This window comes from Papaver somniferum, unplaced genomic scaffold, assembly GCF_003573695.1.
Source record: "Papaver somniferum cultivar HN1 unplaced genomic scaffold, ASM357369v1 unplaced-scaffold_87, whole genome shotgun sequence".
NCBI classification, from domain to species: Eukaryota; Viridiplantae; Streptophyta; class Magnoliopsida; order Ranunculales; family Papaveraceae; genus Papaver; species Papaver somniferum.
In genome coordinates this window covers 135,014-152,485 of record NW_020651748.1, presented here as the reverse complement: position 1 = coordinate 152,485, position 17,472 = coordinate 135,014, and positions in this window count along the sequence as shown.

Below are 17,472 nucleotides of genomic sequence, written 5' to 3'. Positions count from 1 at the left end.
TAAAAAAACTCTGTCATTTCCATTTAATAAAACTGCAATGGATGCAGTTGAGATACATTGTTGGATTAGATTGCACCAATCTTTGCAGAAACCCAGGTTTTCCATTACTTTTAACAAAAAATCCCAACTTACCACGTTGAAAGATTTCGACATGTCTATCTTAACACCCAACCCCCCCAATTCTTGATTTCTTATGATTAATAGCATATATCAGTTCATGAGCCACTAAGATGTTTTCAGAAACTTGTCTGTTAGACAAGAAAGCTGTCTGAAAAGGCGAAACTAGTTTGTCAAGTAAGATTTTCATTTTGTTAGCTAATAGTTTAGATATAACTTTATAAGGGATATTGCATATACTAATTGGTCTAAAGTAGAGGGAGATTTTGGTTCTTTTGTTTTTGGAATTAAGAAAAGAAAGGCTTTATTCAGATCCGGATTTAGTTTTTTTTTAAACCAAAACTCTTGAATTAAGCCTATCAGTTGATCTCCTACTAGAGACCAGTTATGTTTAGGGCTGCACATGGTCTGGTACGACCCAATTTTCTTATGAAACCGGTCCCTGTACTTGGTGTTGACCTGTACCTCATTTTGAGGACCGATACCTGTACTTGTACCTGGTGTTGTATCTGTACCTTCGGTACCGGTCCGGTACAAGACCGGTACCGGGTTTTTACCTATTACAACAACAACACAATTAACAAAAATAATTTCCAAAATCAACGATTACAACATCAAAATCAACTTCCAAAATCAACAGAAACAAACAGAATTTCCCCCCATTGAAATCAATTGACATGAATATCATTAGGGTCAGGTTCAGTATTACAAATCAAAGCAACATGAATCAATCCCAGTTTGTTGTAAACCCCATCTATTCAATTTCTTCTCCCAACTGTTGGCTATGCTGATCTTCTTACCCATTCATACACATACAAGATCCATGTAAATCCATTATTAATTCCATCCCATTGTTTCTCAGTAAGATAACAAATCAAAAGCATCTTTTATGTAATCATTCATCAAAAACAAGCCAGCAACGTCATCAAATCCGTCCTCAGAATCATCAAGATCATCTCGAATTCCATTTATCAAGTTTAATTCCTTGTTGTAGAACCAAATTCATCGTAACCAATCTTCGATTCAACAACAGTAGCTTAAGTTTCTTCACTTAATTCTTCTCTGAGATCCTCACATCAAACCCTTATCAGATTTAGTCTTTCTCTTATTATCTCATAACAGCAAGTTCGACTCCAACCCAAGGTTCCAAATGCTATAAAACACAAAATCTTCATATTCAATTTCTCCACCAAATCGAAAAAACCCAAAATCAAACATGCAATTAGTTTCTAAAGTAACTGAAAAAAAAAAGAACAGTGGAGAATAAGGTGGTGGTGGTGTTGACTGCTCTGATAAAGTGATGATAAAGAAAAAGCAGTGAATAAGAATGTGTTGGTGGTGGTGGTGTTGACTGATCTGATAGAGTGATGGTGGTGAAACTGGTGATTTAGTTCTCTAAAGAAGTGAAGAAAAAGAAAAAGGAGGAGGAAAGATCGAGATTATGTGGCGGAGAATGAGATTAGTGAGTTGAAGACTGAAGTATAACAAAAAAGCCTAATGTGAACGGATGTGATTCAATTAATCCAAGGGTCAAAACTAAATAGGTAATTTGGTCCGGTACATCCCGAGAATTCTAGCAGAACCGGTTCCTGTACTTAGTGTTGACCGGTTCTTAATTCCCAGTCCCGTTCCCTGTACCGGCTACACCGGTACTATCCGGTGCCGGTTTTTTTTGGCCGGTTCAAGTCCGGTACACCGGGTTATTCGTATAACCTTAGTTATGTTTGAAAAAACAAACTGGGAGCCCATCTGGCCTAGGTGATTTATTTGGCTTCATTATTTTCACCACATCCCAAATCTCCTCAGGAGAAGGCATACCGTTTAAATGGATATTGGTAAATATGATGCTTCCGAGATTCATGCTGCAAAGCAAAATTCTAACGGATTAAATGCTATCATCCATGCCATTACCCCAAATTTCAGCACCATCTGACTATGCACACTTAGTCTAAAGAAGCCTGGGATATCTTAGAAACTTTATTCGAAGGGAATACCTCTGAAAAAGAAGCTAGGCTTCAAAACTTAAATTTCGATTGGGAAAACCTTCGTATGGCTGATGAATATTCATTTGATGAGTTTAAACACAAAGTATCTGAAATTGTTAATCCATCTTTTGCATTGGGTAAGACTATTCTTGAAAAGGACATTGTGATGAAAATTCTCAGATCGTTACCAGCCAAATGCAATTCTAAGAAACATGCCATTGATAAGTGCATAATTTTTACATATTTACTACTCAAATTTATATTTGTTTACTTCTTTATTTTGTGCATATTTGATGATTTCATTTATTTTTGCAGTTTTTAGAAAATAAAGCTCTATGGACTAAAGTGCGGAATTATGCTGGAGAAATGATGTCATTTGATGGGTTAAGACGAAAAGGAAAGATGAAGAATCATTGAGCCGGTTATTTGCAATTGGTCCTGTGTGGAAATCCTCCATGGCGTTTATAGAAGTGTGCCACGGCATGTGGAGACCATGTGCAAGATATCAATTATGATAAAGGATATTTGAAGATATTTTGTTTAATGAAGAAAATATTTCTTTATGATGTGGAGTAATGGAATATATTAAGATCTGGGAAAGAATATTATTCTTTATGGTTGGAAATAATAATTAATATATTGATTGCAGTATTTGACACATGGCTGTTTGAGGGTGAAAATGATTTCTGATGATTTTGGTAATTTCGGGTGTGTGGGTGAGAAACGAGTTTAAACCTTAACCAATGTACTGCAAGGGAGTACTATAGATTCGAGAGATCAATCTGCACAAACCCGGCCTAAATCAAGAAATGGCCATTCCAGACTTGCTTCAGTCACAAAAGTGAAGGAGAACGGTTGGTTTTGGGGAGGGAAGCGAAGAGAGTGTTGAGACAATAGTAGGTTATTCTAGAAGGGTAGATGTTTTACGATTTGTATCAGAAAGTGGAAAGCTAACATATGGAAAGCTAGAAAATGTTTTCTGAGTGTTGTATGCTCCTGACTTGAACTTGTTGTTCGGTGGAAATAGGTAAGACCTTTTTATACAAGTCAAATTGAAACGTACTCTGGTCTCGTAAGAAATGGAAAACAGATGAGTAAATGGGAGAAGGTGGTAACCGGTAACGCCTAGAATTGATGTTCCATAAAAAAAGCGTTTCACCATTACTCTATGTATTTACTAACCGCCTCATCCTTATGACGCTGTCTTGTAACGGGCGTAGTGTACGCCGCACGTTGTAAACCACCAAATCAATACCCAATGAGCATCCCCCAGTTTGTGACATATGTTGATGTCTCGAGTGTTTTCGTGGAAACATATAGCATGTTACTTTTGTTTGGCAAGTGAGCTTGGGAGACTTGCCGACTCGGTAGTCACCTTCGACGGTCGAGATTTTGTATCATGCGAGGAAGATTAGCCGTTGATTATTGCAACCCTTCGTTTGGTAGCCAGTGACATGAAAACATGGCGTGGATTTAATATGGGAGAGTTTGGGTGCGCCCAAAAGCTAGGGTTTTGGCATTGTTTGGGCGCGACCACACTTAAGGCTTGGCGTCAGGCCAAAGGTTGTTCTGCATTAGCTGGTAACCTTGGATGGATAAGATATGCATCTTAGATGGAAAGGTGGATGTCGATTGTTGCAACCTTCGCAAAGGGAAGGCGTACATGGTTTGGGCGCGACAAGGTGGCAGGCATGCCATTCACACAAGTGGCATGGTCGGCATGCCTTGGCGCTGTTTAGGCGTGGCCAAAACTAGGGTTTTGGCTTAGTTTTGGAATTGGTCCAAAGGTTACCATGCATTGGTTGGTGACCTTGGACGACTAAGATATGCATTCTAGATGGATTGGTGGCCGTCGATTGTTGCAAGCCTTCGTTTTGGCAGCCGCAAAGGAAAGGCCGACATGGCATGGCTTAGGCGCGGCAAGGTGGCTGGCGTGGAATGCTATTTGCAAATTTGGCATGGTCGTCATGCCTTGGCGCGGTTTAGGCGTGGCCAAAACTAGGGTTTTGGCGTTGGGACAAAGGTTAACATGCGTTGGTTGGTGACCTAATACGTTTAAGATTTGTATCTAAGATTAAAGGATGGTCGTTGATCGTCGCATGCCTTCGTTTTGGTAGCCGCAAAGGGAAGGCCGGCATGGTATGTCGCGGAAAGGTGGTGGGCATGCCATTGGCACATGTGGCATGGTCGGAATGCCTTGGTGCGACTTAGGGGTGGCCAAAACTAGGGTTTTGGCGTTGGGCCAAAGGTTACCATGCTTTGGATGGTGACCTTGGACGACTAAGATCTGCATCCTAGGTGGAATGGTGGCCGTCGATCGTCGCATGCCTTTGTTTTGGTAGTCGCAAAGGGAAGGCCGTGCGTGGCATAGCTTAGGCGCGACATGGTGGCTGGCACGGCATGCCTTTGGCACATATGGCATGGTCGGCATGCCTTGGCGCGGTTTGGGCATGGCCAAAACTAGGGTTTTGGAGCTGAGCCAAAGGTTACCATGCGTTGGCTGGCGTCCTTGGACGATTAAGATTTCCATCTAAGATGGAAGGATGGTCGTTGATGGTCGCAAACTTTTGTTTTAGCAGCCGTGAAGGGAAGGCCGACATGGCATGGCTTAAGCGCGGCAAGGTGGATGGCACAACATGCCATTCACACATGTGGTGCGGCTGGCATGGTTGGCATGCCATTGGCACAGTGGTGCGGATGACATGGTTGGCATGCCTTAGCGCGGAGACGTGGCTGGCATGGCATGCCATTGGCACAGTGGCGCGGGTGACATGGTTGGCATTCCTTGGCGTAGTGGCGCGACTGGAATGGTACGGCATTGGCACAATGACGCGGATGGCATGGTTGGCATGCCTTGGCGCGGAGACGTGGATGGCATGGTATGCCATTGGCACAGTGGCGCGGCTGGCATGGCATATTATTGGCACAGTGGTGCGGCTGTCATGGTTGGAATTCCTTGGCGCGGAGACGCGGATGACATGGCATGCCATTGGCACAATGGTGCGGCTGGCATGGTTGGCATGCCTTGGCAAGGTAGCATGAGAATTAAGGTTTGGCATAAATGGTGTCAGTCAATGTTAAGGGTTCTGCTGTGGAACATGACCCATGTAAAAAACAGTACCTCGGTAATTCTTACGTAGACATGCTGATTGATTCAATAAATTTGCTAATGGTCATAGTGACGTCATGTCAGATGTACAGTTTTACGATTTTAACCCTAATCTAAAAACCACCATCAACAACGGCGCATTTTGATTGGAGAATTTTTATATTATTTGACACATGGCATAATTTCACTGGATGATGATGTGGTAGTGGATATGACAAAGGAAAGTGGTTTCTTTTGAAAACTATAAATACTGGTTGAAGCTAATGAAAAAAGGAGGAGACGACCAAGAGCTGATAGCGAACAATAGTTTTAGATATTTTTTCTTTTCCTCTTTTGAATTATTTTGTTATGTAAAGCTAGATCTTTCTACCAGGGATAAGGAGGAAGCCAATAAATTGTGTAAGAAATTTTTATAGTACTTAATTTTTTAATAATTTCTCTTCAAATTTAGCTTTTCTCTTTAAACCATATTGGATAGTCTTCGGAAATTGATCTTTAATAAGCGAAGAAGATTATATCATTTTGGCACAACAAAAGTTGTTCTTTATTTTACTTGCAATATTTTCGGAGACATGCAATTGAGTTAAAAACTGTCTTGAGTTATAAAAATAATATTTATTAGAGTTTAATTGAGTAGTCTGCATAATTCAATTGGTGAAATCCGAAAGCTCTGTGAAAAAGCGTGGGTCTAACAACACCACCCAATATTTCGATTAGCAATCTGTATGAACTAACTCCGAAATACTTTGCTAGAGAATCAACTAGACAGTCAGACTCAATCTAGAATAAAGTATCTCAAGGAGTTAATATCTCTCACTTTTTTTGATTAATACTCAAGCTAAAGCAATAGCGAGTCTTTATAATCAAACACAAGGAATAACTTGGACGGTATCAAAAACCAATATCCAAGTGTTAATAAATCAAATTAACAATCACAAGATTGGATCTCTAATTGATTAAGCTTCAACGCACAACCTGTATTATTTCAATCATAAAAAACAAATATAATGCGGAAAAGAAATAACACATAGACCAGAGATTTTGTTAACGAGGAAACCGCAAATGCAGAAAACCCCCAGAACCTCGTCCATATTAGATACACAATGTATTAATCCGCTACAGACACTAGCCTACTACAAACTAACTTCAGACTGGCCTATAGTTGAACCCCTATCAGTCTCCCACCGATACAAGGCACAGTTGCACCTCTACGCCTCTGATCCCAGCAGGATGCTATGTACTTGATTCCCTTTACTGATCTCACCCACAACAAAGAGTTGCTACAACCCAAAATCGCAGGCTTTGATAAATAAACAAATCTGTTTCACACAGAAAAGTTTATCAAAGGATAAATCTGTCTCCCAAAGATAAACCCTAGGTTTTGTTCCGTATTTTGATAGAAATCAAGGTAACATGAACCAATTGATAATCCGGTCTTATATTCCCAAAGAACAACATAGATTAATCAATAACCTCTCAATAATCCTTCCTAACTACACAAGCGGATTATCGAGGAATCACGAACAGTGACACGAAGATGGTCGTGAATTCTTTATCTTACCTATCGGAGAAACAAGTTCTCAATCCAATCAAATTGATTGTACTCGTACATAGAAAAGTAAGTTCAAATCAAACAACTACGATGAAAGTAGCATCGGTATGGCTTCACAATCCTAATGAAGTCTTTAAGTCTTTAACCCGAATTCGGAGAAGAAACTCAAGGGTTAACGGAGATCGAATCTAGCGAGCGCACTAGTATCACATAGAGGTGTGGGTATTAAGTTTTGCTCTAGCTAGATGTCTCTTATATATAACCTTCAAAATCAGGGTTTTTGCTTAGATATTAAGCAAACTCTATTCACCGTCAGATGAAACCTGATTTAGATTCAAGCTAATATTTCTCAACCTTTAGATCGAAAAAAAAATCTTATAAAACACACTTGTGTAAACGTTTTCCAGGTTCGTCAAAACCGGCCAAAACATGTACGCTTATGTTGGTTCAACATAGTAACAAAAATGCAACCATATGAGCTTCTCATATTGACCTGGTTCCTCATTCATCATAACTAGTTCACTTGACTCAAATGCACTAGTTAGAGAGTCATTCAATTGCTATGAGATCTTATGTAACTACGCAAAACACAATTGAAATAAGATGATTCGATTCGATTGAACCGTCTTAATGAACATTATAGCCACGGTTTTCATTAAGCATTCCTCAGTAATTTAATGTTTATGTTCAGAGCACATCTTTCGATCATAACCTCTTAATTTCACAAACAAGTTCGCGGACTTAAGTACATCGGTTGAGTTTTCCAAACTCAGCAGAAATTCTCGGGTTGAGAACTTCCGCCAGTTCGCGGACTGGGTTCACGGACTGAGTTCGCGGACTTAACACACAAACGAGTTAATGGAAATCCTAGCAGAAATTTTAGGTTTGAAAACTTCCGACAGTTCGCGGATTGCGTCTGCAAACTGGGTTCGTGGACTTGGCAAGCCAATTCCACAATCCTACCGATTTCTCTTGCTCAAAAAAGGTCAAAGAACTTCGGATCAAGGAATACATGGTTATGTAATCTAAACTCTCATTTCAATCATTGAGACATTCTCAGAGGACGCTATCCCAACTGTTATTCACAGATCGTCTTCACGTTAGAGTAATTATCAACTAGTGATTGGAAGATGAAGATAAACCTGATCAAAGCGAGATGCTTTACCAACACATGAATTTCGAGAAAAAGATAAGCATTGAATACTCAGCTCGAGATATCAAATGTGTTTGATCTAGTCTATATAGCATACGACTTTTGTCTCATAAGAAGTAGGATATATAATAGATAGACTTTTGGGTGATAGATAAGTTCAAGTCTTCACATACCTTTTTGTTGATGAAGTTCCACGGTTTCTTGTGCAGATCTTCGTCGTTGACGTTGAATCGCCATGAATTCCTTGAGCTCAACTACATTTTTCTTATCCTAGTCCGAGACTTAGCTAATAGTCTAGAAATCAAGACTTATAGTTTTGATCACTAACATTGACAAACATGCTTGATATAGCAACGCATGCGAGGTTGACCGAGCTATGATCTAACAATCTCCCCCTTTGTCAATTTTAGTGACAAAACTATTAATACGTATGGAATACAAAAAAGATAAACTTTAGTGGCTCCTATTCCATAGTCTAATCTTCAACGTTCCTTGAAATCTTCGTCCTTCCAAGTACCCCAATGATCTCAAAGATTGTAAGTTTAGCATCACCGTTGTTGAAGATATGTAGCACAAATAATGAGAGAAATCGAGATTCTCAATCATTATTAAACAGTGTCATAGTACTATTATGAAACATCAAAGTCCAATTGCATCACGACTTTAACAATAATACTGTGGTGATATGTATCACTCCCTCTTAGTCGATACTCTATCTCGATATGGAAACCACTCCCCCTTACACAGTGATCCGAAAACCATATGTATTCGTAGTGTGAACTACAATATTTCTACCCCTTTTTTCAATAAAATTGGCAAAAGTAAACAACGGGTTCATAATGAAATTTCCACGAGAGACACTTCCTGACCAAAAGAAAAGACACACATCATCTTAATTTAGATGCAATCTTATATCCGAAGCTATCAGCATTCATCAAGGAGTTTTAAGATACAAGATATTACCATTAAGCACAAGTTCAAAAGAACTCTCCCCTATTTGATGTCATTCCCAAGAGAACAACATGAGCGACCTTAATTTCAAGAGAAAAGAAGGATTTAATTTGGACAACAAAAATCAAAAGAATGATCTTTTATATCCAAAACTCAACCAAGTTAATCACAAGTAAACCCATGATTAACTCAATTGGAATACGCAATTAAATCAAAACCACAAAAGTGATCAATTTAATTGAAAGTGCTCAACATAAGTAAACCCACAGAGCAACGAGCTACGAATAAGTTAATCATACGTAGATAATCAACCTAACCGTTCATATACTCAACATAAGGAAAACCTCACGGAATATATGCTTGACTACTATAACCACAAGAGATTATGATTAAAATAATCTATCAAATACTCAGCACAAGAGATTGTGGAGTATTTGAGAAACTCAACTAGATTAATTACAAGAGAACCTATAATTAATCTAATCGGAAAACAACCAAATTAATCACCGAAGTAATCAATTTAATTATTTGGGTCTCAACACAAGAGAACTTATGGAACCTTGATTAAGTTATCAAAGAAAGTGACAACCTTAATCGTACATGTACTCAACATAAGTAAGAAGAAAAGAAAAACTTATGGAGTACAAAACTAAATAACCAAACTAGTCGACTAATTTAGTTTCACATTCTCAACATTTAGCATCTTAAGGAACAACCAACAAATCCAAGATTAATCGACTTAGTTGTAAGGTGCCCGACATAAGACACATAACGGAGCCTTCACGGTTTTTCATAAGATAGATCAATAATGACCAAAACCGTGGATACAAGGATCAATTCTATCTTTTCATCACAAAGTGACATAATAGACTTTATCGTTACCAAACAAACGATCACATCCTATTTTCCATCAAATACATGATTGCATAGGCTTAACGTTTGTATTTGCCAAAAGTCGATTCGTCCTTAAAACAATAAACGAATAGCGATCATGAACGACTTTACTTTTGACACCAATATGGGACCTTCAAGTTCACGGACGCAAACAATACATATCCCATAAACAATATTGCAATATATGAAACCAATAAAATACTGCAATAACAATCATCCTCAAAATACTTTTAGAATTTATAAAACAAAACCTAAAAAATAAAAGAAGGGAATGAAACAAAAGATAGCTATGTGTAGTCACAATCTTTGCTATTAAAACACTAGTTACTCTTCCTACTAATCCAAAAAGAAGACTTACTAGGAAACAAAACTACTCAGTTTTCCTTGATAACTTCATACCTCTGAAATGGTCCATCAAAGTAGGAATCACTGATATCCTTGATCCTGTTGACCGTGGAAACACCATATTCAAATGTTAGAACACTAACTTTTCGATAAAAAGTAAGCACATAATGACGAGCTTTCGCACAATCAAGGATAACTTTCTTTTGATTCCTGATCAAGATATTCTGAGTCCCAACGATTCTTGCCTTTCCATCAATAAGATGGTTTATCTGCAGTTGAAGTTTAGACAGTTCGTTCTTGACATCATTTTGAACTCGCATAAGGTCCTTGATAGATTCTCCAACCCAAGAGTTATACTCTTTCCTTTCAAGCATCTTCTTCATAATAAACTCTTGACCAGAATCACATCCTTTGAGTTCATCCTCAACCATAGGGTTAACTTCTTCTTTGGGAACAGTTTCCATAGAGCTCCTTTGTAAAGAATAACAGAACACATATAGGGTTATATATATGATGACGAAAGAGTAAATCCTAACTGAAAACCCTATACGCCCTTGACATGAACCAGTTGTTCGTGGACTGGACCGAAGTTACACGAACAGACCTGAAAAGGAAAACTACTAGTAGAGAGACAAACCCTCCAAATAAAATACCAAAAAGAAACAATGGAACAAGCAAACAAAAACACAACTAAGTTTCTTTAGCAACAACCAATTATTATCCTTGTATCCCTCAAGATAAATAACAAGGATGTGGCTTCCTGTACATAGGGAGACAGGGGATACATAGTATCACCATTGGTTTTGAGATGAAAGCTATGTTTTAAATCTGGGTGTTTGAACCTGGTATTTCTTATCTTCCCATGACGGTTTTCAAATCTTGGAAGATTCCTCACAGTCCCTCCTGAGAACACAAAGGAGGGATTTTTCTGATTACTGAGTCTAGGACCTCTGGAGATTGGTTCAAGAGGATTTTTTGAAACGGGTCCCCAAACATTAGAAAACGTTTTACCAGAATTGTTCTTATAAACATACGAATTGTCCTTTCTAGTAGTACGAGAATTTATACTACTAGGAAAAGCAAAAGTCCCGTAATGATTTGTAGACAACAAATCATGGTTATAAGATTTATGGTAAATTGTGGGTATGGAATGTACTGCAGACATCGGTTGATGATTTATTCCATTGACAATGGAACGAAGAAGACTATGAAGCTTTGAAATTTGTTTCTTTCTGAAAAAAAACGAAGTGCAAAGTGATTCCATTTACCACAAAAAGTACAGACTCATGAACGAGAATCAGAGGTCGTCATCTTCTTAGATTTTACAACCCTAGAAGAAGATTGTAAGTTATGTAACTTATTCTCGACACAATCTTCTTTGAGAGGACAACTCTTCATGAACTGTGAATTGAGAGGAACAGTTTCAGAAGAGATTTTTATCAAAACATAATTATCCTTTTCCAAGGAGATGTACTATTTAATGGGCTAGAGAAATAAATGCTTCTAGTTTCCCTTTTTCAACGTGAAGTTTGTCAAGTTCAGATGAATGAATCTTGATCAAACATTTTTCTCTTCTTTAGCCTTCTTTAACCATCTTTTCAAGATTACAGATCTTATTACGCTGCAAATGGTTTTCTTGAAGAAGTTTCTCAATTTTCTTAGAGAATGACCTTATAATGTCATAGAGTACTTGTTCACGATCAAACGACTTGCCAAATTCATCAATGAGTTTTCCATGATCCTGTAGATCAATGCACTCAGTAGAATTTCTAGAAATTCTGATGAGCTCCATCTAATCCTTAGCCATTATGTCCAATGTCAAAATGGAGGAAGAATGATCAACATAAGATGTGATGGTCTTCCTACCTCGGGATTCAGTAAAATCAACTAAGGAGTGATCCTTTGAGGTATTTCCAGGACACTTGACATGGTTGACGACTTTAGGAGGCATATTGGTATGCGTATGAGATTCTGTCCACAAAATCAAATCGCTACAAACACAGAACTTTGAGGTCTTTAACGTGTTTGCCTGCTCTAATACCAATTGAAAAAGCGGGGGTCTAACAACACCACCCAATATTTCGATTAAAAATATGTATGGAATAACTCCGAAATACTTTTCTAGAGAATCAACTAGACAGTCAGACTCAATCTAGAATAAAGTATCTCAAGGAGTTAATGTCTCTCAATTGTTTTGATTAATACTCAAGCTAAAACAATAGCGAGTCTGTATAATCAAACACAAGGGGTAACTTGGACGGTACCAAAGACCAATGTCCAAGGATCAATCAATGTCAATCAACAACCAAGGTTGGATTTCCAATTGATGATCTTAATGCACAACCTGTATTATTTCAATCATATAAACAAATATAATGTGGAAATTAATAACACAGACACCAGAAATTTTGTTAAAGAGGAAACCACAACTGCAGAAAACCCCCGGGACCTCGTCCAGATTAGATACACATTATATTAACCCGCTAGAGACACTATCCTACTACCAATTAACTTTGGACCGGACTATAGTTTAACCCTTATCAGTCTCCCACTGATACAAGGTACAATTCACAAACATGTTCCCGGACTTAAGTACATCGGTTGAGTTTTCCAAACTCAACCGATTATGTTTAAGTCCGCGAACTTGTTTGTGTGTACTTAAAAGGTTATGATCGAAAGATGTGCTCTGAACATAAATATTAAATTACTAAGGAATGGTTAATATAAACCGTGGATATCATGTTCATTGAGCTGATTCAATCGAATCGAATCATGTTACTTCAATTGTGTCTCGTGTAGTTACATAAGATCTCATAGCAATTGAGTGACTCTCAAACTAGTTCATTTGAGTCAAGTGAACTAGTTATGATGAATGAAGAACCAGGTCAATATGAGAAGCTCATATGGTTGCCTTTTGGTTACTATGTTGAACCAACATAAACGTACACGTTTGGGCCGGTTTTCAAGAACCTGGAAAACGTCTACAAAAAGTGTGTTTGACAAGCTTTGTTTTTCGATCTAACGGTTGAGAAATATTATCTTGAATCTAAATCAGGTCTCATCTAACGGTGAATAGAGATTGCTTAACATCTAAGCAAAAACCCTGATTTGAAAGGTTATATATAGGATACATCTAGCTAGAGCAAAACTTATTCCCCACACGTCTGTGTGATACTAGTGCGCTCGCTAGAGTCGATCTCCATTAACCCTTGAGTTTTTTCTCTAAATTTGGGTTAACGACTTAAATACTTCACTGGGATTGTGAAGCCAGACCGATACTACTTTTAACGTAGTTGTGTGATCTGATCTTACTTTTATATCGTACGATTATAATTGATTTTATTGGTTTGAGAACATTTGAGTTCTCCGATAGGTAAGATAAAGAAGTCACGAACATATTCGTCTCACTGTTCATGATTCCTCGATAATCCGCTTGTGTAGTCAGGAAGGATTATTGAGAGGTGATTGATTAATCTAGGTTGTTCTTCGGGAATATAAGACCGGATTGTTAATTGGTTCTTGTTACCTTGATTTCTATCAAAAGACGGAACAAAACCTAGGGTTTATCTGTGGGAGACAGATTTATCCTTTTAGACTTTTCTGTGTGAGACAGATTTGTTTATTATCAAAGCCTGTAATTTTGGGTCGTAACAACTCTTTGTTATGGATGAGATCAGCAAAGGGAATCAAGTACATAGCATCCTGCTGGGATCAGGCGTAGAGGTGCAACTGTACCTTGTATCAGTGGGAGACTGATATGGGTTCAACTATAGGCCAGTACGAAGTTAGTTTGTAGTAGGCTAGTGTCTGTAGCGCCTTAATACAATGTGTATCTAATCTGGATGATGTCCCGGGGTTTTTCTGTATTTGCGGTTTCCCCGTTAACAAAATTTCTGGTGTCTGTGTTATTTCTTTTCCGCATTATATTTGTTTATATGATTGAAATAATACAGGTTGTGCGTTAAGATCATCAATTGGAAATCCAACCTTGGTTGTTGATTGATATTGATTGATCCTTGGAAATTGGTCTTTGGTACCGTCCAAGTTACCTCTCTTTGATAAAGACTCGCAGATTTCTATTTGCTTGAGTAAAGATCAAATAGAGAGATTGAGATAATCACTCCTTGAGATACTTATTATCTAGATTGAGTCTGACTGTCTAGTTGATTCTCTAGTAAAGTGTTTCGGAGTTTGTCCATACAGATTGCTAATCGAAATATTGGGTGGTGTTGTTAGACCCCCGCTTTTTCAATAACAATGACACTAACCAATCTAAGTGGATGAAAACATCTTGGTTGTAGGAGTTGAGGAAACCAATAACAAAGTTTATTCATATAAAGACAGTTTTCATGTGTTCATATGGAATCATCACACTATGTTATGTTTTTATTTTATTTTATTTGGAAAATTATATGTTTCTCTAAGTGATTGGTGAGGCACAAAAATCGAATTGTTACCAATGCCGGGATGGAGTAGAGTGATTGAGTCACTAAAATAATAAAGAGACAAGACCAATCGGACCAAACAAAATTAAGAAAAATAATAAGAAAAATAAATAACACTTGAATAACAATATGTGTGTGTGTGCGTTCTCCCTGTCTCCGTAAGCGTGGAACAAATGATCCATTGGAACTATCATGTAATCTGCTGACAAGAAGCATGCACTTGGATCCAAAAGATCAAATCATACATTTACAAAAATAAAAATGAAAACTTTATTATTGTTCAATAAAATCGACCGCTGGTTCCCTTGTATATGCCAGTTGAGTTGATCAAGAATTAATATTATGGAACATTGATTTCCTTGTATATGCCAAGCTATGTTGATATTAGTCCACACCAATATCTCAATCCATTAAGATCATAGGTTCATCTTGGCGGAGGCCTTCAGACAGATATGGGAAACACCTTTGACCTTAGATAACATCGTTTTGAACTATCTATAATCCATCTTCTTAATATATTCATTTGTGTGATTCCGATTATTGATGTCCATAGTGCGACTATCTGAGTAGAACTCTGTCACTTATATATATGAAAATTATTCGCATCAGGGTACTTTCTCTTATGATCAACGAGAGTACGCCAACCAAGCAGATTCTTTAACATGCCATTGATAATGCTTAATTCTTACATATTTACAACTCAAATTTACATTTATTTAGTTCTTTATTTTTTACATATTTGATGATTTTATTTATTTTTGATGTTTTTAGAAAATAAAGCTCTATGGACTAAAATACGAAATTTTGCTGGAGAAACGAAGTGATTTGATGAGTTAAGCCGAAAAGGGAACATGAAGAATGATTGAGCCGGTTATTTGTATATGGGACTATGGAAATGCTCCATGTCGTGTATAGAAGTGTTCCACGGCGTGTGGAGACCATGTGCAAGATATCAATTATGATAAAGGATATTTGAAGATATTTTGTTTAATGAAGAAAATATTTCTTTATGATGCGGAGTAATGGAATATATGAAGATTTGGGAAAGAATATTATTCTTTATAGATGGAAATAATAATTAAGATATTGATTGCAGTATTTGACACATGGCGTATTTTGATCGGAGGATTTTTATATATTTGACACAGGGCATACTTTCAATGGATGATGATGTGGTAGTGGATATGAAAAAGGAAAGTGGTTTCTTTTGAAAACTATAAATACTGGTTGAAGTAGATGGAAAAAGGAGGAGACGGACAAGAGCCGAGAGACAACAATAATTTTTAGATATTTTTTCTTTTCCACTTATTAATTCTTTTGCAATGGAAAACTATTCCTCTCTACCAGGGATAAGGAGAAAGCCAATAAATTGTGTAAGAAATTTTTATAGCTTTAGTAAAAATTCTTTTGAGCTTAATTGTTTAATAATTTCTCTTCATATTTAGCTTTGCTCTTTCAACCATACTGGATAGTCTTTGGCTATTGATCTTTAATAAGCGAAGGAGATTATATCATTTTGGCACAACAAAAGTTATTCTTTATTTTACTTGCAATATTTTTCGAGACATGTGATTGTGCTCAAAACTGTCTTGAGTTATAAAACGAATATTTATTAGAGTTTAATTGAGTAGTCTGCATAATTCAATTGGTGGAATCCGAAAGTGCTGGTTCTTTTTAATTTGGTGGTTTATTATTTTCTAAATCCAATTTTTGTAATTTAATTAGGAAATAAGGATAACAGAACTTTAGTCCATGTGCAACGATCCCGTATTTTGCATACTATCTCATCGATATCCGTGCACTTGGCGGTGTTATAATTTGATTCCCATCAGCCATCGTTGAAGGAAATAACCTTAATACTCTATCCAGAAATACTTTGGTTGGGAAGTTCAAGATATTTTATCATGAGCATACATACAAATCTGGAAAGGGTATTGCTTTCAAAGCACAAAAGAACACAAAATTGCTTGAAAAAAGTAAATGTGTTGGCAACTCTGAAGTTGTTCCTATTGAGACTGATTCATCAGATGATGATCTTGATCACTCAATCTCTCAGATCACAAGACAGTTAAGAGAACTTATTTTGAAGAGAAGTAAACGGTTCGTTAGAGATAAGCCTAGATCATCAGTTAAACCTCATGACTGGTTTCCTCCGAAAAACAAGGATACAGTCGAAACTGATGATGATGATATGTCTCAGTGCTTCAAGTGTAAAAGTTTTGGTCATTTTTCCAATGAGTGTCCAAATCGTATAAAATACACTGGGAACAAAGGTGTTGCTGCAACTTTTGATGAAATGTATGATCACTATGATTTAAATGAAGATGAAAAATCAAGTGTTCCACTCCTTGCTGAAATATTGATTTTTATAATTGTAGCAATACTCACATCAATCTTGATATTTTTCCCGGAGAAACTCCTTCAACTATTGTGGAGGATAAAGTGGACTTTTATCTGTCTCCTGGAAATTCTATTTCTAATGTTTCCGGTATTATAATCTGTCTAGCAGCTTTCTCCGTTGTGGTGTCTAAACCATCGTCCAAGTTGACATGTTCATACTGTACCATTAAGGGTTACAAAGTTTCTAGTTGTTTCAAGTACAAGCATAAAGTAAGATACGTCAATAAACTTCAACGAAGAGCAAATATATTAACAAACAAGCTCAAACTTGTTCAAAAGTCGTCTGAGGTATATAAACTCAAATCTTCTCCAAGGAAGTTAATTTCTAAAGAAAAAGTTAGACCATTATAGAAAACAACAAGGTCTAAACATTCTATGAAACAGAATTTTAGGAACTTTTTCCAAAAAGGTCATGGTGTACAAATTATTTTTCACCCCAACACAGCTTAATTGTGTTGGCTGTGCTTTTTGTCTCAAGTGCCCGATCACACAAGAGACAAGAGCTTAGCATCTTCAGGCCT